The 21831-nt window shown below is 36.7% G+C and overlaps 1 protein-coding gene across 4 annotated transcripts in view; it reads right to left on the bottom strand.

Annotated features, from left to right (window-relative positions):
- The window catches only part of ELF2 (E74 like ETS transcription factor 2), a 100326-nt gene that overhangs the window by 51335 nt on the left and 27160 nt on the right, over nucleotides 1-21831 (bottom strand). The window lies entirely within an intron of this gene.

The raw sequence follows: 21831 nt of genomic DNA, 5'->3' as shown, positions 1-21831 counted from the left end.
GACTTTTTTTTTTTCATTATTTCATGGCCCAAAATTACCTTCTATAACTATCCAAACCCTTTTCATCCACTAAGGGCCAACTTCCAGGGTGCATTCTATAATTCCCCAATCTGTGTTTCCATCCAAGGATTTCCAGAATGAGCTGTCTGCCTCATAGTACCACTGTTCATTATCCTGTATTATAATTACCCGATTATATATCCAACTCCCTGACAAGACAGTAAGATGTCTGGGAGCAAGAGTGCTGATCTTAGTCAACTTCTATATCCTCAAGAACATGCACTTCATATAAACTCAAGTGTCATTTAAGTATCTGTAACTTGGTTCAAAGAATGATAAAGCTCAACACATTTTAATATTAACAGATACAGTACTCATACAATAGATTTGTTTGCTAATGTCCAATGCCAAGTAACTTCGTGAGCTTTTCCTCTGCCAAATGACAGGGACCAGAGCCCACTGATGCAGGTGTGCAGGTCGTTACTGCTTTTTACTGTGTACAGGAGTTAGCTATTTTTACTGGGGAGGAAGGGTGGGAAAGAAAAGAATCTGGAATCTTCGTTTTATAAGAACACAGAACAAACTCACACATCCACTAAGTTATTATACTTAGAATCACTATAATCTGGCTCAAGTCATAAAAATATGCAATCATTAAAATGCATGAAATCCACATTCAGTGGGGCTTGGCACAATCTAGCTAGTTCCCCATAAGTTAAGGTTGTCAGACTGAGCAAATAAAAACACAAAATGCCCAGTTAAGTTTGAATTTCAGATGAACAATGAATAATAGGTATAAGGATGCTCCATCCAAAATTTGCGACATTCTTTAAGTAAAAAGTTATTTGTTGTTTATCTGAAATTCAGACTTAACAGGACAGTCTCTATTTTATCCAGCAACCCTGCTATAGGCAGTAACAGTGATCTCAAAAACTCCCCTTCAAAGAGAGAGATCCTTAGTGTAAGAGGCAGGACAAGTGCAACACCGCGGTGTTCACCTAAAAAGTGCTCTCATGACACATTCAAGTCACTGCTCTCAGGGTAGCAGAAGTTTCCAAAGATAAATACCATAAATGGCTGAAGGCAGGGATACTGTAATCCTTTTACCAGTTAGAAATTCACTGAAAGACATGAAATTGAGGAGTATATTAAAAATACGTAAATCTGTTACACATTTCTTCTTTTGTGGTCGAGTAAGGCCACCTTCAAATTTATCAAAAATAAAACATAATCTCTCAACTGTTTGCCCCCAGAAGGCATGCCAAATAAATATGTCAATAAAAAAAATGCAGTGTGCTTGCTATTGCAAACACAGTTTTAGGAAAAGTCCCCTAACCAAGATGGTCATAATGCAAAAAGAAAGAAGAAAAAAAAAAAGGATAGCCATCAGAAATGGATTGAATCACTACCATATATTCACACAATTAAACAATTAAGGTACATATATCTATGTGTCATCACAGAAAAATATCAGTGATATAAATAACTTGGTGGGAAAGGTAACAGGAGAATATTGTTATATAATTCTATTTATATAAATACTTATTTTACATATTCACTAAAAAGTTTGGAAAAAATAAGTTAAGACAGATATACTGAGGTAAAAGAGGGATCTTCACTTTCTCAGTATGTCTGAGATTACTGTTGTTTTAGCAGTGATCCTACATAACCAAGAAGAAAACTCAAAATATATATTTTTTATTTAAAAATAACAAATGGAACAAGAACAAAAAAAACCCCTAAAGCATATAGGGGTAATTTGAAAACTTTAAAAAGAAATATGATGTGCATAATACAAAACTTGTGGGAAACTCTATCTCAACAAAGAAAATACGTCAGTTATTTTTAGTCAACTTTAGGTATTTTCACAAATGTAGACATTCCTGCAGTTACCATCACAATCAGGACAGAATGTTTGCATCATACCAGAAGGCTCCTGTGCACCCCTATCAGTCACACCCTCACCACTGCCACCTACCCAACCCACCTAAGCACACAGGCCCAGCGACTGCCAGTCTGCTTCCTATTTCTATAAATCGCCTCTTCTGAAACTTTATATGGAATCAACTGTTCATGCTCTTTTGGGTCCAAGTTCTTTAAATTAACATAATATTGAGATTTGCTGCATGTATCAGGAGTTCATTTCTTTCTATTGCTGAGAATTCTATTGTAGGATATGCCCTGTTTCTCTCTTCACCACGTTCATGTGGCTGTGAGGCTCCTGTCCATGGCCTGCCCACTCCCTCCGTTCCATTCCGTTCTGTTCCATCCCATATTTTTTACCCACAAGTCAAATTACCGGATCCTACAGTAACTGTACATTTCATTTTAAAAGGGCTGTCAAACTGCTTTCCAAAGTGGTTACTTTATATTCCCACTAAAAATGTACAGGAGTTCCAGTTGCCCAACATCCTTTCCAACACATGGCATTACTCTTCGTAACACCCAGCATTCTGTGTAAGTATGTAGGAATACCTCCTTGTGTTTTTAATATGCATTGCCCTGATTGGCTAATAATATTGGGCATTTTTATGTGTGCTCATTGGCCATTTCTATAATTTTGTCTTCAAACCATTTTCCCATTTGAATGAGTTATTTCCAACCTATTATTTTACAAATTCTGAATTAAGTTCTTTGTCAATATACATTTTCAAATCTTTGGTTTGTCTTTTCATTTTCTTAATGGAATTTTAAGAAATGTTTTTAATTTAAATGAAGTTCAAGTCACCATTATTTTTTTTAAAAGTTCACTTTTTTTTTATGTCCAATCTAAGAAATCATTGACTCTTTCAAGGCTGAGACAATTTTCTCTTGTTTTCTTCCAGAAGTTTTTATAGTTTAAACATTTAATTCTACAATCAATTTTGAGTTACTCACTGTAGACAATGTGAGAAAACGGTGTAGTTCATTTATTTGCATATGTATATACAGTTGTTTATAACTATCAATCATTTAAAAGACTATTCTTTCTCCAATGCCACACTGTCTCAATTACTGGAGCTTTACAGTATGTCTTTAAATCAGGGATAGAAGCTCTCCAACTTTGTTCGTTCTCATAAGTCTTCCCTTCCATAAACATGCACTTCTCTCCATTTATTCAGGTCCTTAATTTATCTTGACATTTTGTAGTTCTCTGGTACAGACATTTTACTTACTTAATTAAACTTATCTCTATGCTATTTTGATGCTGTTTAATAGTACTGCTTTTTAAATTTCATTTTCCAGTTATATTTTTGCTAGTATAAGTACATTTGATTTCTATGTTCATGAACAAATCATTTAGAAATACGGTTTTATTTCTTCTTTTCCAATCCATAGGTCTTTTCTTTTTCTTGCCCTGTAGCCATGTTGTCAGTGCAGCGTTGAATAGAAGTGACTAGAGCAGACATCTTTGCTTTGCTATTAAGCTTAAAAGGGAAACATTGTCTTTTGCCATTAAACATGATGTTGGCTGTAGGTTTTTCACAGATGCACCATCAGGTTGAGGAAGCTGCCCTTTATTACCAGTTAAAGTATTTGTACAATAAATAGGTGTTGAATTTTGACAAATAGGTTTTCTGTGACTATTATCACATGGTTTTTCCTCTTAATATGGAGAGTTAAACCTATCTTCCTGGGATAAAGCCCATTTGGGACATACGATCCCTTTCATGTGCTGCTGAATTAGATTGCTAGTATTTTATCAAGAATGTTTGCTTCTGTGTTCATGAACATAGAAGTCTGTAGTTTTCTTTCTCTGTATCTTTGTCTGATCTTAGTATAGGGCAATGCTGGCCTCATCAGTTAGGAAATGCTCCCATGTCCTATGCTTTCTGAAAGTGGTGTAGGATTGGTATTATTTCTTCCCTAAATGTTCGGTAAAACATCAGTGAAACCAGCTTCTGCTTTAGTTTCTCTATTATTTGTTCACTTTCTACTTTACTGATTTATTTGTATTTTTAATAATGTAATCTTCATATATTTGCCTGTTAAGGTGAGAACTTAAATGATTGATTTTACTTTTCTCCTTTGCTAATATGAGCATTTGAAGCTATAAGTTTCCCTCTAAGCACTGCATTAGCTGCACACCTAAAATTTTGATATTTTCATTTTTCATTCAGCTTCAATATTTCCTCATTTCCCTTGTGACTATTCTGTAATCATGGGTTATATAAAAGTGAGCTGTTTAATATTCAAATATTTGGGGATTTTGCAAGCATTTTTTTTATTTTTTATTTTTTTAGATTTTATTTATTCACTTTAGAGAGAGGAGACAGAGAGAGAGAGAAGAGGGGAGGGAAGGAGGGAGAAGCAGGAAGCATCAACTCCCACATGTGCCCTGACCAGGCAAGCCCAGGACTCCGAACTGATGACCTCAGCGTTCCAGGTCGACGCTTTACCCACTGTGCCACCACAGGTCAGTGCAGCATTTTTTTATTATTGATTTTTAGAGAGAATGGCAGGCAGAGACAGAGAGAAAACATCAATTTTGTTGTGTCACTCATCCTTTTTTTTTTTTTTTTTTTACAGAGACAGACAGAGAAAGGGATAGATAGGGACAGACAGACAGGAACGGAGAGAGATGAGAAGCATCAATCATTAGTTTTTCATTGTGACACCTTAGTTGTTCATTGACTGCTTTCTCATATGTGCCTTGACTGGCAGAGCCTTCAGCAGACCGAGTAACCCCTTGCTCGAGCCAGTGACCTTGGGTCCAAGCTGGTGAGCTTTGTTCAAACTAGATGAGCCCACGCTCAAGCTGGTGACCTTGGGGTCTCAATCCTGGGTCTTCCACATCCCAGTCCGACGCTCTATCCACTGAGCCACCGCCTAGTCAGGAGTTCCACTCTTTCTTGCCATCATTGGTTGATTCTTGTATGTGCCCTGACTGGGGATCAAACCTACAACCTCAGTATTTCAGGATGATGTTACAACATCTATGCTAGCCGGCCAGGGCCTGCAGGCATCTTTTTGTGCTACTTTCTAATACTTCTGCTTTAGTCAAACAACTTGCTCTGTATGATTTCAATCCTTTAAAAATTATTGAGATGCATAGCCCAGCTTATGATCTATCTTGGTTCACTGTCCATTTGCACTTGAAATAAATGTGTATCTGCTGCTGGTAGGTAGTGTTCCATAAATATCCATTAGGTGAAGGTGGTTAATAATGTTGTTCAAGTTTTCTATATTCTCATTGATTTCTATCAATTACCAAGAGAGAAATGCTGCAAATCTCCAACTAATGCTGTGGATTTACTCATTTCTTTTTTCAGATCTGTCAATTTATGCTTTATGTATTTTCAAGCTCTAATACTAAGTGCAAACACATTTAGGGTTGCTAAGTCTTTCCTTTTTTACGTGAGAGGCAGGGAGGCAGAGACAGATTCCCATATGTGTCCCAACCGGGATCCCCCTGGCAAGCCCACTAGGGGTGATGCTCTGCCCATTTGAGGCCACTCTTTCACTGCTTGCAACCAAGACATTTTAGTGCCTGAGGAAGAGTCCATGGAGCCATTCTCAGTGCTTGGGGCCAACTTGCTCAAACTGCTTGAGCCATGGCTGTGGGAGGGAGGGAGGGAGAAAGAGAGAGAAAGAAAGAGAGAGAAAAGGTAGGGGCTGAGCCTGACCAGGCGGTGGCGCAGTGGATAGAGCATCGGACTGGAATGCAGAGGACCCAGGCTTGAGACCTCGAGGTCACCAGCTTGAGCACGGGCTCATCTGGCTTAAGCAAAGCTCACCAGCTTGGATCCAAGGTCGCTGGCTCAAGCAAGGGGTTACTCAGTCTGCTGCAGCCCCACAGTCAAGGCACATATGAGAAAGCAATCAGTGAACAACTAAGGTGTCGCAACAAAAAAATTGATGAATGATGCTTCTCATCTCTCTCCATTCCTGTCTGTCTGTCCCTATCTATCCCTCTCTCTGACTCTCTGTGAAGGGAGAGGGGGAGGGGGAGGGGGAGGGAGAGGGAAAGAGTAGGGATTGAGAAGCAGATGGTGGTTTCTCCTGTGTGCCCTAACTGGGAATCAAACCCAGACTTCCACACACTGGGCCATGCTCTACTGCTGAGTCAACCAGCCAAGGCTTAGGGTTCTTAAGTCTTCTTGACAAAAGGGTCCTTTCATCATTTTATAAAATGTCTAGGTTTATCCCTGGTAATAATCTTGTCCTGAAACTACTTCAGCCTTTTTATGATTAAATTTGCATGGTGTAGCTATGGTTATAGTTTTACTTTAAAGCTGTGTTAACACTTAAAATTAATTTCTGGTATGAAACATAAATTGGTCTGGCTTCTTTCTAAACCCAATCTGACAATATCCACATTTATTTGGACTGGTTATTCTGTCTTCCTCTGAATTGAGTAATTTTAGTATCCATTTTAACTCAAATATTGGTTTATGTATATTTCTTTGCTTTATTTTTAGTGGTTCTCTAGATTTTATAATATGCTTCTTAACTTACCAAGTTTATCTACAAATAATGTTAATTTATGTGTAATATAAAAAGCTTACAGTAGTATTCTTCCAATTCCCTCCTCCCACCCATCCTTTGTTCTGTTGCCATATCTTTACTTCACATTGTAAGCCAGATGGAAGACGTTCACACAGGGCAAGATATTTAGAAAAGGGCACAGAATTTTCATTCTTTGATATCTCCACGTGTTTACCAACCCAGATTCTCTCCAAACCCTGTTCTTCTGGGTTTTTACGAAGGTTTCATTACATAGGCTTGATAAAAGGATTTCTAGTTACCCACAGTTAGCTATTTCTCCAATGCTTTTCATTCCTTTATGGATATCTAAGTTTCCATCTGGTATACCTAAGTTTCATCTACTTCTGCCTAAAGAACTTCTTTTATTATTTCTTATAATACAGCTCCCTGGTGACAAATTCAGTTTTGCTTCATTTGAAGGACATTTTTACTGAATATTAATTGTAGCTTGAAAGTTTTAGTCTTTCAGCATTTTAAAGAAGTCATTATCTTCTGACTTGCATAGTTTCAGTCAAGATGTCTGCAGTCATTATCTTTGTTCTTCTATCAATATATGAGAGGAAACTGTCTCCTGAATACTTTTAAGACTTCCTTTGTGAAACTGGCTTTCAGCAATTTTATGATGATATGCCTCAGGGTCTATTTGTTCCGTGCTTTTCCTGTTTGGGGTTTAATATTCTCAGATCTTTGAGTTTATACTTTTTGTCAAACTTGGAATTGTTATAGCCATTATTTATTCAGTTTTTTCCTCTTGTCCTCTCCACTCCTTCTGGAACTCAGATTACATGTGTTAGACAACATGGTACTGTCTCACAGGTAACCAAGCCTTTGTTTTTATGTTTTGCGTTTTGTTGGTGTTGTTTGCTTTGCTTTTTCTCTCTGTGCTTCATAATGTAGTTTCTATTGTTCTCTTCAAAGTCCCTGGTCCTTTCATTTGAACTATCTAATCTACTTTTAATCCTATTCAGTAAATTTTCCTTTCAGATAATATATATATTTTTTATTTCTGGAAGTTTCACTTGGTTCTTTTATGTCTTTTATACCTCTCCTCTGAGGTTCATGTTTTCTTTCTTTCTTTTTTTTTTTTTTTTTTTTTTTTTTGTATTTTTCCAAAGCTAGAAACCAGGAGGCAGTCAGACAGATTCCCACATGCACCCGACCGGGATCCACCTGGCATGCCAACCAGGGGGCAATGCTCTGCCCATCTTGGGGCATCGCTCTGCCACAATCAGAGCCATTCTAGCACCTGAGGCAGAGGCCACAGAGCCATCCTCAGCACCTGGGCCATCTTTGCTCCAATGGAGCCTTGACTGTGGGAGGGGAAGAGAGAGACAGAGAAGAAGAAGAGGGGAAGAGGTGGAGAAGCAGATGGGCGCTTCTCCTGTGTGCCCTGGCTGGAAATCGAACCCGGGACTCCTGCACGCCAGGCCGACGCTCTACCACTGGTCCATGTTTTCTTTTAACTTCTTGAGCAATACATATGCTCAAAAACAGTGGTTTTGAAGTCTTTTCTGTTAATTCCATCATCTCTAGCTTGTGTTTCAATTTTCATCAAGTTTTCTTTTCTCCAAGTTATAGGTTTTACTATTCCAGCTTACTTGCATTTAACATGGTTGTGTGTTTGGTATGTAAATTTTACAGTTAGGTTCTACATTTTGCTGTCTTATTTTAATAATATATACTATGACAGACACTTATGATTACTTTCAAGGCCTGCTTTTAAACCTTTTCAGGGAAAGTATGCTGCTCACAGAGCTGGAAGCTAGAAGTCCAAGCTCTGGGTGCCAGCATGACTGGTCACAGACTTACTGTCATATTTCCACACAGCAGAAGCAGCAAGGGATCTCTCTGGAGTCTTTTTATAAGAACACGAATCCCATTCATAAGGATTCCTCCCTCATAACCTAATCACCTCCCAGAGGTCCTACCTCCTACTGCCATCATCACTGGGGGTTGGGAGTCAACATATGAACTTGGGAGGGACACAAATACTCAGACCACAGCACCACTGTTTCAAAACAGTAGTTTCATATGTTTGTTCATTTTTCTAGTTATTTATAGTAGGAGTATAATCTGGTCTGTTATTCCATCAAAATCTGAAGTGGAAAAATGTACAATCCTGTTTGTCTGAAAGCAGATAACTGCTAGACCTTGTATTCACTGTGTTTTTAAAAATATATTTAAAAATATCCCCCCCCTTATCCCCGTATCAGTCCTTTATTTCTATGAGACCTATATGCTACACGTTTCCTTTTCAAACAGTGCTCTAGCTACTTCTGCATGTAACCATTAGGGTTATATAATCACTTTTCCCCCAAGTTGCCCTAACATTTGATAGAGATGGAATATACGGATGCATTGAAGCACACTGACATCCTCCACAACACTGGCTCTTCCTGTCTCTCCTATCCAAGTATAAAGTATGTCTTTGTTTCTTAAAGTCTTCCTTCATGCACTTCATTATCAATAATTTTCTTCAAACAAGTCCCATATATCTTTTATATTTATTCCTCAACATTTTATATTTTTTGTTAATTTTCTGGAAAAAGTCTTATTCTCCATGATCTTTTCTAACTAATAGTCCTTACAAAATAAAGTTAAATATATTTTGTTAATTTTGTACCTGCCAAACTTTTATTAGCTCTAATGACTTTTTATGGACTCCCTCTGGTTTTTCAGGTGGAGTATCATATTATCTACAAATAATAATTTGGTCTCCTTTAAAACAATTATATATATATATTTTTTATAATAATTTTATTTTTTTAATGGGGTGACATCAATAAATCAGGATACATATATTCAAAGATAACAAGTCCAGGTTATCTTGTCGTTCAATTATGTTGCATACCCATCACCCAAAGTCAGATTGTCCTCTGTCACCTTCTATCTTGTTTTCTTTGTGCCCCTACCCCTCCCCCTTTCCCTCTCCCATTCCCCCCTCCCCCCCCCCCCCCGTAACCACCACACTCTTATCAATGTCTCTTAGTTTCACTTTTATGTCCCACCTACGTATGGAATAATGCAGTTCCTGGTTTTTTCTGATTTACTTATTTCGCTTCGTATCATGTTATCAAGATCCCACCATTTTGCTGTAAATGTTCCGATGTCATCATTTCTTATGGCTGAGTAGTATTCCATAGTGTATATGTGCCACATCTTCTTTATCCAGTCATCTATTGACGGGATTTTTGGTTGTTTCCATGTCCTGGCCACTGTGAACAATGCTGCAATAAACATGGGGCTGCATGTGTCTTTACGTATCAATGTTTCTGAGTTTTTGGTGTATATACCCAGTAGAGGGATTGCTGGGTCATAAGGTAGTTCCATTTTCAGTTTTTTTGAGGAACCACCATACTTTCTTCCATAATGGTTGTACTACTTTACATTCCCACCAACAGTGTATGAGGGTTCCTTTTTCTCCACAGCCTCTCCAACATTTGCTATTACCTGTCTTGCTAATAATAGCTAATCGAACAGGTGTGAGGTGGTATCTCATTGCAGTTTTGATTTGCATTTCTCTAATAGCTAAAGAAGATGAGCATCTTTTCATATATCTGTTGGCCATTTGTATTTCTTCCTGGGAGAAGTGTCTGTTCATATCCTCTTCCCATTTTTTTAATGGATTGTTTGTTTGTTTGTTGTTGAGTTTTATGAGTTCTTTGTATATTTTGGATATGAGGCCCTTATCTGAGCTGTTGTTTGAAAATATCATTTCCCATTTAGTTGCCTTTCTGTTTATTTTGTTATCAGTTTCTCTTGCTGAGCAAAAACTTCTTAGTCTGGCCTGACCAGGTGGTGGCGCAGTGGATAGAGCATGGGACTGGGATGCGGAAGGACCCAGGTTCGAGACCCCGAGGTCGCCAGCTTGAGCGCGGGCTCATCTGGCTTGAGCAAAGAGCTCACCAGCTTGGACCCAAGGTCGCTGGCTCCTGCAAGGGGTTACTCGGTCTGCTGAAGGCCCACGGTCAAGGCACATGTGAGAAAGCAATCAATGAAACAACTAAGAAGTCGCAACGCGCAACAAGAAACTGATGATTGATGCTTCTCATCTCTCTCCGTTCCTGTCTGTCTGTCCCGGTCTATCTCTACCTCTGTAAAAAAAAAAAAAAAAAAAAAAACAACAAAAAAAACTTCTTAGTCTGATGTAGTCCCATTCATTAATTTTTGCCTTTACTTCTCTTGCCTGTGGAGTGAAATTCATAAAATGCTCTTTAAAACCCAGGTCCATGAGTTGAGTACCTATGTCTTCTTCTATGTACTTAATTGTTTCAGGTCTTATGTTTAGATCTTTGATCCATTTTGAGTTAATTTTTGTACAGGGGGAGAGACTGTAGTCCAGTTTCATTCTTTTGCATGTGGCTTTCCAGTTTTCCCAGCACCATTTATTGAAGAGGTTTTCTTTTCTCCATTGTGTGTTGTTGGCCCCTTTATCAAAAATTATTTGACTATATATATGTGGTTTTATTTCTGGACTTTCTATTCTGTTCCATTGGTCTGAGTGTCTATTTTTCTGCCAATACCATGCTGTTTTGATTGTCGTGGCCCTATAATAGAGTTTGAAGTCAGGTATTGTAATGCCCCCAGCTTCATTCTTTTTCTTTAGGATTGCTTTGGCTATTCGGGGTTTTTTATAGTTCCATATAAATCTGATGATTTTTTGCTCCATTTCTTTAAAAAACGTCATTGGAAGATTGATGGGAATTGCATTAAATTTGTATATTGCTTTGGGTAATATAGCCATCTTGATTATATTTATTCTTCCTAGCCAAGAACAAGGTATATTCTTCCATCTCATTATATCTTTTTCGATTTCCCTTAACAATGGTTTATAGTTTTCATTATATAAGTCCTTTACATTCTTTGTTATGTTTATTCCTAAGTATTTTATTATTTTGTTGCAATCGTGAAGGGGATTATTCTTTTGAGTTCGTTCTCAATTGTTTCATTGTTGGCATATAGAAAGGCTATTGACTTCTGTATGTTAATTTTGTATCCTGCGACCTTACTGTATTGACTTATTGTTTCTAGTAGTCTTTTTGTGGATTCTTTGGGGTTTTCGATGTATAGGATCATATCATCTGCAAAAAGTGATACCTTTACTTCTTTTCCGATATGGATGCCTTTTATTTCTTTGTCTTGTCTGATTGCTCTGGCTAGAACCTCTAGTACCACATTAAATAAGAGTGGAGAGAGTGGACAACCCTGTCTTGTTCCTGATTTAAGGGGGAAAGCCTTCAGTTTAGTGCCATTTAATATGATGTTAGCTGATGGTTTATCATATATGGCCTTTATCATGTTGAGATATTTTCCTTCTATACCCATTTTGTTGAGAGTCTTAAACATAAAATTGTGTTGTATTTTATCGAAAGCATTCTCTGCGTCTATTGATAAGATCATGTGGTTTTTGTTCTTTGTTTTGTTGATATGGTGTATTGAGACCCTCCTTGAGATTCTGGGATGAATCCCACTTGATCGTGATGTATTATTTTTTTAATATGTTGTTGTATTCGATTTGCTAGTATTTTGTTTAGTATTTTAGCATCTGTATTCATTAGAGATATTGGTCTGTAGTTTTCTTTTTTTGTGCCATCCTTGCCTGGTTTTGGTATGAGGGTTATGTTGGCCTCATAAAATGTGTTTGGTAGTATTGCTTCTTCTTCAATTTTCTGGAAGACTTTGAGTAGAATAGGAACCAAGTCTTCTTTGAATGTTTGATAAAATTCGCTGGTATAGCCGTCAGGGCCTGGACTTTTATTTTTGGGGAGGTTTTTAATGGTTTTTTCTATTTCTTCTCTACTGATAGGTCTGTTTAGGCTTTCTGCTTCTTCTTGACTCAGTCTAGGAAGGCTGTATTTTTCTAGGAATTTATCCATTTCTTCTAGGTTGTTGAATTTAGTGGCATAAAGTTTTTCATAGTATTCTACAATAATTCTTTGTATATCTACGGTGTCCGTGGTGATTTCTCCTCTTTCATTTTGGATTTTGTTTATATGAGTTCTTTCTCTTTTTTCCTTGGTAAGTCTTGCCAAGGGTTTGTCAATTTTGTTGATCTTTTCAAAGAACCAGCTCCTTGTTCTATTAATTTTTTCTATAGTTTTTCTAAAACAATTATATTTTTTAATTATCTTGTCTGACTGCAGAAAAATAAAAAATAATATATTATAGTAATGGTAGTACTTTACCTTACCTGCTTTCCAATTTTTTTTTGTTTTGTTTTGTTTTGTTTTTGTTTTTTTGTTTTTTAATGTCAGAATAAATTTAATTTTGTCACGCTTGGACTTTAAATATCACCACAATCAAGGTGATTAACATATCCATCACCTCACATAGTTAGTTCCCTACTAAAATTTTAAATATATACAAATAAACCTTTAAAGCATAATGAACATGCACTCTATTGAGTCAATCTTCTAGATACTTACATGCCTGGAAACATTCTTGCTACTTTTACATTTACCAGTTAGAATGAGTATAAAATTATACAATGAAAGTAATTTCCCCCCAACTCCTTACATATACTTACTAGTTATATTCTACCACAAACTTTTGGTTGTATAAGACTGCTAACATCTTCCCTGGCAGGATAGCTCAGTTGGTCAGAGCTATGCCCCAAAGTGCAGAGGTTGCCAGTTCCATCCCCAGTCAGCGGTAACAGATCAGTGTTGCCATTTCTCTCCCTCTCTCATCAATAATTAAATAAGCAATAAATTAAAAAAATAAAACAATAAATTTCATAAAAGACTGAAATCAATCTGATATTTGTTCCTTTATAAGTGACCCAGTTTTTCCTCTTTAGGTGTTCAAATCTGTTTTTCATTTTTGATACTCTGATGCCAGATAATGATATATTAGATGAGTACCTTTCATATTCATTGTGTTGAACACTTGCTGGTTTTTTTCAGCCTAGAAGTTCATGACTTTGAATTCTGGGAAATTCTTTTATTATGTCTTTGAAAATTTCCTCCTATATATTTTATCTAAGTTTCTCTTTTCTGTCTAGCTAAATCATGAACTTCCTACATGAAGCCAACACCATTTCTTTTCTGACACATTCCTTCTCTTTGGTTTTGATTTACATTCTACCTTAGATCGTCAACTTGACTTTCCAACCTTCCTACAGAACTTTTTAGTTTCCACAAACTCATTTCTAGTTTTTTTTTGTTTTTTTTTTAATATTAATATTTTTTTATTAAATTTAATGCAGTGACATTGATAAATCAGGGTACATATGTTGAGAGAAAATATCTCTAGATTATATTGACATTTGATTGTGCTGTATACCCCTCCCGCAAAGTTAAATTGTCTTCTGTCACCTTCTGTCTGGTTTTCTTTGTGCCCCTCCCCTCCCCTAACCCCTCTCTTCTTCTTCACCCCCTCCCCCCTCCCCCAACCCCCCCGCCCCTGTTGCCATCACATTCTTGTTCATGTCTCTGAGTCTCATTTTTATGTCCCTTCTATGTATGGATTCATCTCAGTTTTTTTTTCTGATTTACTTATTTCACTCCGTATAATGTTATCAAGGTCCATCCATGTTATTGTAAATGATCCGATGTCATCATTTCTTATGGCTGAGTAGTATTCCATAGTATATATGTACCAAAGTTTTTTAATCCACTCGTCCTCTGACGGACACTTGGGCTGTTTCCAGATCTTCGCTATTGTGAACAATGCTGCCACAAACATGCGGGTGCGTTTCTCCTTTTCGAGCCGTTCTATGGTGTCCTTGGGGTATATTCCTAAAAGTGGGATAGCTGGGTCAAAAGGCGGTTCGATTTTCAGTTTTTTGAGGAATCTCCATACTGTTTTCCACAGTGGCTGCACCAGTCTGCATTCCCACCAGCAGTGCAGGAGGGTCCCCTTTTCTCCACATCCTCGCCAGCACTTTTCTGTGTTGTTTTGTTGATAAGCGCCATTCTGACTGGTGTAAGGTGATATCTCATTGTGGTTTTAATTTGCATTTCTCTAATGATTAGTGATGTTGAGCATTTTTTCATATGCCTATTGGCCATCTGTATGTCCTCTTTGGAGAAGTGTCTATTCATCTCTTTTGCCCATTTTTGGATTGGGTTGTTTGTCTTCCTGGTGTTGAGTTTTACAAGTTCTTTATAAATTTTGGTTATTAACCCCTTATCAGACGTATTGTCAAATATGTTCTCCCATTGTGTAGTTTGTCTTTTTATTCTGTTCTTGTTGTCTTTAGCTGTGCAAAAGCTTTTTAGTTTGATATAGTCCCATTTGTTTATCCTGTCTTTTATTTCACTTCCCCGTGGAGATAAATCAGCAAATATATTGCTCCGAGAGATGTCGGAGAGCTTACTGCCTATGTTTTCTTCTAAGATGCTTATGGTTTCACGGCCTACATTCAAGTCTTTTATCAATTTTGAGTTTATTTTTGTGAGTGGTGTAAGCTGGTGATCTAGTTTCATTTTTTTGCAGGTAGCTGTCCAATTTTCCCAACACCATTTTTTAAAGAGGCTGTCTTTACTCCATTGTATTTCCTTACCTCCTTTGTCAAATATCAGTTGTCCATAGAACTGTGGGTTTATTTCTGGGTTCTCTGTTCTATTCCATTGATCTATATGCCTGTTCTTATGCCAGTACCAGGCTGTTTTGAGTACAATGGCCTTGTAGTATAACTTGATATCAGGAAGTGTGATACCTCCCACTTTATTCTTCTTTTTTAAGATTGCTGAGGCTATTCGTGTCCTTTTTTGGTTCCATATAAATTTTTGGAATATGTGTTCTATATCTTTGAAGTATGTCATTGGTATTTTAATTGGTATTGCATTGAATTTATAAATTGCTTTGGGTAATATAGACATTTTAATGATGTTTATTCTTCCTAACCATGAGCACGGTATATGCTTCCACTTGTTAGTATCTTCCTTGATTTCCTTTATCAATGTTTTGTAATTTTCCGAGTACAAGTCTTTAGTCTCCTTGGTTAAGTTTACTCCTAGGTACTTTATTTTTTTGGTTGTAATTGTGAAGGGGATTGTTTCCTTAATTTCTCTTTCTGACTGTTCATTGTTGGTGTATAAAAATGCTTCTGATTTCTGAGTATTGATTTTATATCCTGCCACTTTGCTGAATTTATTTATCAGGTCCAGTAGTTTTTTGACTGAGACTTTAGGGTTTTCTATATACAATATCATATCATCTGCAAATAATGATAGTTTTACTTCTTCTTTTCCAACTTGAATGCCTTTTATTTCTTCTTCTTGTCTGATTGCTGTGGCTAGGACTTCCAGGACTATGTTAAATAAGAGTGGTGAAAGGGGGCACCCCTGCCTTGTTCCTGATCTTAAGGGTATTGCTTTTAATTTTTGCCCATTGAGTATGATGTTGGCTGTGGGTTTCTCATAGATGGCTTTTATCATGTTGAGGTATGTTCCCTGTATTCCCACTTTGCTGAGAGTTTTGATCATGAATGGGTGCTGGATTTTATCAAATGCTTTTTCTGCATCTATTGAAATTATCATATGGTTTTTTTCCTTCTTTTTGTTTATGTGATGAATCACATTGATTGATTTACGAATATTGTACCAGCCTTGCCTCCCCAGAATAAATCCCACTTGATCATGGTGTATGATTTTTTCCATATATTGTTGGATCCGGTTTGCTAATATTTTGTTGAGGATTTTAGCATCTATATTCATCAGAGATATTGGCCTATAATTTTCTTTCTTTGTGTGGTCTTTGCCTGGTTTTGGAATCAGAATTATGCTCGCCTCATAAAAGGAGTTTGGAAGTCTTCCTTCCTCTTGAATTTTTTGAAATAGTTTGAGAAGGATAGGAGTTAGTTCTTCTTTGAATATTTGGTAGAATTCCGTTGTGAAGCCATCGGGCCCCGGACTTTTCTTTGTTGGGAGTTTTTTGATAACTGTTTCGATCTCCTTTGGTGTAATTGGTCTGTTTAAGTTTTCTGATTCTTCCAGATTGATTTTTAGAAGATTGTATGTTTCAAGGAATTTGTCCATTTCATCTAGGTTGTCTAGTTTTTTGGCATACAGTTCTTCATAGTATTTTCTTACAATATTTTGTATTTCTGTTGTGTCAGTTGTTATTTCTCCTCTCTCATTTCTAATTTTATTTATTTGAGTCCTCTCTCTCTTTTTCTTGGTGAGTCTACTTAAAGGTGCATCAATCTTGTTTACCTTTTCAAAGAACCAGCTCCTAGTTTCATTGATCCTCTGTATTGTTTCTTTAGCCTCTATGTCATTTATTTCTGCTCTGATCTTTATTATTTCCTTCCTTCTACTACATTTGGGCTTTACTTGCTGTTCTTTTTCTAATTCTTTTAGATGCAGGGTTAAGTTGTTTATTTGAGCTTTTTCTAGCTTCTGAAAGTGTGCCTGTAGTGCTATGAACTTCCCTCTCAGCACTGCTTTCGCTGTGTCCCATAAATTTTGAGTTGTTGTATGTTCATTGTCATTCGTTTCTAGGAATTTCTTTATTTCTTCTTTGATCTCATTCTTAATCCATTCATTATTTAACACCCTGCTATTTAGTTTCCATGTGTTTGAGAATTTTTGAGCTTTTCTGCTGTGATTCATTTCTAGTTTCATGCCGTTGTGATCGGAGAAAGTGCTTGATATGATTTCAGTCTTCTTAAATTTGTTGAGAGCACTTTTGTGCCCTAACATATGGTCTATCCTAGAGAATGTACCATGAGCACTTGAAAAGAATGTATATTCTGCTGCTTTAGGGTGAAAGGTTCTGAAGATATCTATTAAATCGAGTTGATCTAGTGTTTCCAATAAGTCTGCTGTTTCTTTGTTAATTTTCTTTCTTGAGGATCTATCTAGTGATGTTAGTGGGGTATTGAAATCCCCTACTATTATAGTATTGCTGTTGATCTCGCCCTTTAAATCCATCAAAGTCTGTTTTATATATTTGGGTGCTCCTATATTAGGTGCATAGATATTTATAATAGTTATATCTTCCTGTTGGATTACTCCCTTTATCATTATGTAGTGGCCTTCTTTATCTCTTACTATATCCTTTGTTTTAAAGTCCAATTTGTCTGATATAAGTATTGCTACCCCAGCTTTTTTTTCATTTCCATTTGCATGAAACATTTTTTTCCATCCTTTTACCTTCAATCTGTGTGTGTCTTTTGTTCTAAGGTGTGTCTCTTGTAGACAACATATGTATGGGTCCTGTTTTCTTATCCACGCAGCTACCCTATGTCTTTTGATTGGATCATTTAATCCATTTACATTTAAGGTTATTATTGATATGTAGTTGTTTATTGCCATTTTCTTCTTTAAAGGTGTATTCCTTTTTCTTTTCTTTTTTTTTTCTGTATTCTTTTCCCACTTTATCTGTTTACACCAGGCCCCTTAATATTTCCTGCAGCATTGGTTTGGTTGTAATGAATTCCTTGAGTTGTTCTTTGTCTGGGAAGCTTTTTATTTCTCCTTCAATTTTAAACGATAGCCTTGCTGGATAAAGTAGTCTTGGTTGTAGGTTCTTGTTCTGCATTACTTTGAATATTTCTTGCCATTCCCTTCTGGCCTCAAGTGTTTCTGTTGAGAAGTCAGATGTCATCCTTATGGGGGCTCCTTTGTAGGTGATAACTTTTTTTTCTCTTGCAGCTTTTAATATTTTCTCTTTATCGCTTAGCTTTGGTATTTTAATTATGATGTGTCTTGGTGTAGGTTTCTTTGGGTTTCTCTTTAATGGAGTCCTCTGTGCTTCTTGGATTTGTGAGAGTTTCTCTTGCATTAATTTAGGGAAGTTTTCAGCTATGATATGATTGAACAAAGTCTCTATCCCTTGTTCTTTTTCTTCTTCTTCAGGAACCCCTATGATGCGGATGTTATTTCTCTTCATGTTGTCACAGAGCTCTCTAAGAGTTTCCTCTGACTTTTTGAGTCTTTTTTCTCTTTTCTTCTCTGCTTTCATGCCTTCATTCCAGTTGTCTTCTAACTCGCTGATTTGATCCTCTGCTCTATCTGTCCTGTTTTTAATTCCTTCCATTGTGGTCTTTATTTCTGATATTGTATTTGTCGTCTCCAACTGATTCTTTTTTATACTTGCTATTTCTTTATTTAGGTTTTCAAACTCCCCCTCCATTGTTGTTCTAAGATCCCTAAGCATCCTTACAATCATTATTTTGAACTCCGCATCTGGAAGTTTGATTATTTCCATATCACTCAGTTCATCTCTCAAAAGTGTCTCTTGTGGTTTCATTTGGATTGCACTCCTTTGTTTTCTCATCTTCTTTTTTTTTTTTTATTTGTAGAGTTGATTGAGTCTAGGCTTGGTGTTGTCTGCCTCCAGTTTTCAGTTGTGTTATTTTTAGGTCTTCGTGGGTTGGTATCAGCTATTATTTGTAATCCACTTTCGGATTTGGGCAGCTTTGAAGTCTTGATTTGTTTGTTTTCTTAACAGGTGATAGTCTTGTTAACTGATCTCAGCAGGGGGCTTCCTTGAAACTGTATCCAGGAATGCTGTGGGTGTAACCTGAGACGCTGAAGGTCTCTTCCTCCAACTAATCTCACTGGGGGCAGGGTTTTTTCTCTCAGCTTCAGTAGGGGGAGGTGTATCTCAGATCTCCATGGAGACCTGAGTTACTGCCCCTCCTCCCCACTTGTTTTCAGCTGTGTCTTGTTGTGCTGATTGGAGCTGGATAGATGTCCGGAGATCTCTGATCCGGAAGCACTTCAGCTCTGTTTTGTGAAAGGTTCAGTCCCTCCCCCAGCTATGGCCGCCTCCAGCACGAATGAGTCAGCTTTTTTATTTTGTTTCTTGCATACCTTAGCCCCTCACAGTCTGTCCCTCTCCCTGTCTTTTCCACTTGGGAGATAAGCTGGTCTTTTCAACCCACCTTGCTCCCTGGTCGCCAGGTAAGTGGCTGTGAGCAGTAGTTTCTGCTCTTTTTCCTCTGTGAAATCCTCTCTGGGCTCTCAGCCTCACCCCCCTCCTTCCCTTCCTGTAAGCAGAGGAGATTCAGGCACTCCTTACCAGGATTATTGTGGCTTCCTCTTTGCTCCTTGGTTTTTGAGAGCTGTTCTTGCAGTTCAGTGTTGGTTTTTCATGCTGATTTTTTCTAAATTGATTTGTATTCCAGTTTGGTATTGAGAGCTGGATGTCTGTGCATCCGCCTACTCCGCTGCCATCTTCTCTCCCTGCTTTCCAATTTTAAAGAAAATCCTCCAGGATTTCACCATTAAACAGAGCTGAGTTATGTTATTTTTTATAATATTAAGAAAGTATACACCTATATTTATATTTTAAAGAGTTTTTATCAGGAATGAATAAAGAATTTCAGAAAACTCCATTTCATTATTTTATTCCTACTAATATGTCATATGTTATATGTCAGGAGATATATTAATGGTTTTCTTAATATTGAATTATCCTTGTATGATATATCTAAATCCTATTTAGTAACTGAATTTTGTATATTTACTACTATTTTATTCATGATTTTTACATCTATACTCACAAGTATAATTGTAGTTTTTTTGGGGGGGAACTTTGTCAGAAACAGAGTTATCCTAATTTTATAAAATCTATTACTTTTATAAAAGTTATAAAATATAAAGCCTGGAAAACTATTAATAATTCTCCAAATGCCCACCACTTCTTTTTAGCTAACTCCTATTTTTTAAAATTTGTTTTTCAATTACAGTTGGCATACAATATTAGTTTCAGGTGTACAGCACAGTGCCAACCACTTTTTACATATTTATTCTTCAGATTCTGAAGCCATGATTATAAAATGTTGACAGGTTGTTTTTTCACCTCTACCCTACATTTTAGGTATGGATATTATAGATATAATCCTGAAAAGTTGCTTATAAGATAAAAATCTATCTTTCAAATATCACTACCTCCAAAACTCCCTTTGTAAAATTAGAAGCTATTTCAGAGACTAGTGGCTTTTTCTTTCTCCTGGAACTCTCTTTCCCCAGAAATTCCTATTGCCCAATACCTTATTTTATTTAGGTCTAAACTAAAATACTACCTCTTCAGAGAAGCCTTCCCTGACCACCTCTCTCCATCCATCTCTAACCCTGATTATTCACAGCCATTTTATCCCTAGTGCCTAGAAAAGTACTTGACACAAGGCATGTAGTCAGTTAATATTTGTTGAAGAAAAAGTTCCCCAAGAACAGGTTCCCCTATTCTGGTATCACACTACCTAAAATGCTTATGACCACCCTGTAAGGCTACCACATAATCAGTAGTCAATAAGGCCTTGGTAAAATGACTTCATTTATTAGATTCTTTCTTCCATAATATTCAGTCGTCCAGGTCAAGAACACCCAATAAGTCTTCTCATTGGTCTTCCAGAAATAAATTATTGTACTCTTTTCTCATATTGACAGCACTCAATTAGCACAAGGTAAATATATTCTGCTATCATTCTTAAAAGCTCTCTTTGTGGGATTAAATATCAATAGAGTAAAACTACACTACGAAGAGAAAGCTCTTGAAGAAGAAGCAATAAACGGTTTGGGTGATATGGATGGAAGTTCCACAAGTTTGATCTCTTTGGCAAATCACACCTAGAAGTGATGATACAAAAAGCGAATCTTTAAGGAAGACGCAGACATTGATTACGAGAATAAAGTATGTTCTGTAGCCGTGGTTTCTCTTAATGGGCTTGAACCAGCTTTAGCTTTCAATACAACAGAAACATTTGAGTTCCCAAGTCCACTGGAAACAAAGAAAAAGTAGCAACCTTTGCTTTGTCTTCTTCCCACTGAACTTGCCCATAGCTATCTTGGAAGACTGAACAGACACCATGCGAAGAAGAAAAAGAACCCAGACTCCAGGACACATATCTAACCTGTGTCTCAGCCACGTCACTATAGCACCGTGCTGGTACTGAGTGCTGCTGAACAGCAGTATTTGTCACAGAATACAGAGAAAACGGATTTTCTAAATACAGCCAACCCTCCATTTTCCCACCTCATCTCATCTCTTACCAAACTTTTTTCCATTAGGGTCCCACTATTAGTATATTTTAACTCAGCTCCTTTTCAATGTCTAGTCTTTACTGAGTGGTGGGAATAAAAGCCAGGCTCTGGAAGTCCATGTTTCTGGTACTATTATTTTTCTACTCCCAAGTGTTATTAACAAGAAAATAACCAAAAATGCTAAAATGTAAAAAAATTCTACATATATGAAATTTCAAAACCTGGATTTCTTTTGATTTACAAATTATCAATTATCTAAAGTATTAAGTATATATATTAGATTAAAATATTATGAATCCCCACACTGAATTAAATAGAACAAAATACAAAACAAAGTTAACAACTAAAAGAGATACAAAGTTCTAATTTAAGAACTTAATTTAGGTACAATATATATCTATACTCTCTATCATCCAAAACAATA

This window comes from Saccopteryx bilineata, chromosome 1 (genome assembly GCF_036850765.1).
Source record: "Saccopteryx bilineata isolate mSacBil1 chromosome 1, mSacBil1_pri_phased_curated, whole genome shotgun sequence".
Classification (NCBI taxonomy): domain Eukaryota; kingdom Metazoa; phylum Chordata; class Mammalia; order Chiroptera; family Emballonuridae; genus Saccopteryx; species Saccopteryx bilineata.
The sequence above is the reverse complement of the archived record's forward strand: the minus strand, read 5'-3'. Positions and strand labels throughout refer to the sequence as shown.